We start from the raw sequence: 1,904 nt of genomic DNA on the forward strand, positions 1-1,904 counted from the left end.
TTAGATTTTTGTGCTCTCTGTTTGTTTACTTGAGATGAGATTGGCATTACCATGACCAGATGCCTCACACTGGTCTTTCCTCCTGCATTGAAGGGGTTTAAACACTTCCCTTGCCCGCTCCCTAAAGTTCTTCCCAACAATCACATACAAGAAAGGATTCAATGCACTGTTGCTGTAGCCAAGGTACGTAGCTAGCTGGTTGCCAATGTCCAGCACGTATGCCCACGTGCATCCAGAGATGACCTCATAGTGATCCAAGGTGTCAAAGAAGATCAGAATCTGGTAAGGCAGCCAGCAGAGAATGAACACAGCCAAAACAATAAGCACAAGGTATGCTGCCTTCCTCTCCGCACTCCCGCTGTTGCTTCTTCTCATCTTCTGTCTCTTTAGAATGACTTTAATAATGTGGTAACTACAGAACAATGCAATTGGGACAGGAATGAGAAAGCAGACTATGTTCACAGTTATGTTGTACCGCAATCGCCACCCTTCATGGGGGTAGTCTAGGTAGCATGCATCAATGCCCAGATGGGGGAAGAACTGCACAGAGCGGAAAAGAACAGCAGGAAAACTGAGGAAGATACCAACAATCCAAATGGTTACACAAATTCCATGTGCCCAGAAAGCCTGCCTCTGCCTTCCTTGGGACAATGGTTTAGTGAGAGCCATATATCTGTCCATACTCACAACAGTAAGGAACAACACACTACAATAATAATTCATCCCAATGACAATATTGACAAGCTGGCACATGAACTCCCCAAATCTCCAGTGGAACTTGTTGATTATAGTTGATACCCAGAACGGCAGACAGGAAACCATGAGGAGATCAGCTGCTGCCAGATTGCTCAGGTAAATGTCAGCAACAGAACTTCTGCGCTTCTGAAGACAGAGGACGCAAAGCACGAAGGAGTTGCCGATTACTCCCAGAAGACAGATGATCGACATATAGGCAGGCTGCATGGTGTAAACCCACTCCCATGCATCCGTGTGGTTGCAGACAAACTCAGCTGTTGTGTTGTTCTCCATAAGTAACTCAGCTGGAGGGTCTGAGCCAACTGGTAAAGCTGTTGGATGGTGACAGTGATTCAAAAAGTAGAAAACAAAAAAAGCATGTTCACAACAAATATATACTCTAGTCTAACCTTTTAGTGTATCAGCGGCGGTTTGATGCATGTATCATTACCTTTGTCCCATGATTTCAGTTCTTAGGGAGAGGGGATAATTGATTTAATGGAGTGTGGCTAATGGATGCTTTATCAGCCAAAACACACACTACACACATGCCATCTTCAAAGTAGACCGTCTTAGCAACCAATTCAGTAATGAGCATTTCTAGTGTTGCAAAAGGAAGGCCACAGAAATATGTTGCATGTTAAAAGTACAGTCAGTCATTTTTGTGGGATTATTTAGTAAAATAAAAAGAATATTGTATAAATATACAATGATTAGTGTGTAATTACATCCAACACCAAACTGAAACATTCTCTTGTACTAAGTATTCATCAATTAAGAATAAAAGCCAAAGCCACTTGCATCTTAATGAAATGTCATCCACTTCACCTTGAGCCTTATCTCCTGAACTGAAGTTAGAGCTACAACACTTAAAAAACACACATAATATTTATTTATTCCCAATATTTTCACAGTTAATTATTGTCAGCAGATTAGATGTCTCCATATAGGTGACAACGTGCTGACCAGCGCAGTCACTGGTTATAAGCTAACATTATGTCAGTTAATGTTAGGCTTGAGCGTCCTAAAAATCATACTTTACTTCTGCTAAATAGCTTGACTATATTTTACATCATATGAGAGTTTATTAACTAAGTATCAAAGTCCAACAATGTTATATCCAGTTTAATGAAAGTTTCACTTATGCCATCTAAAAGCAGTTAGCCATG

General features: G+C 40.9%; 1 pseudogene; it reads right to left on the reverse strand.

Moving 5' to 3' along the window:
* On the reverse strand, positions 1-1,029 carry LOC146686377 (B2 bradykinin receptor pseudogene; annotated as a pseudogene).
* Positions 1,030-1,904: the final 875 nt, after the last annotated feature.

The sequence above is a fragment of the Copadichromis virginalis genome, linkage group LG19, assembly GCF_057382275.1.
Source record: "Copadichromis virginalis isolate Kocher_CV1m ecotype Utaka linkage group LG19, C_Virginalis_male_GT1.1, whole genome shotgun sequence".
In the NCBI taxonomy this organism is placed as follows: domain Eukaryota; kingdom Metazoa; phylum Chordata; class Actinopteri; order Cichliformes; family Cichlidae; genus Copadichromis; species Copadichromis virginalis.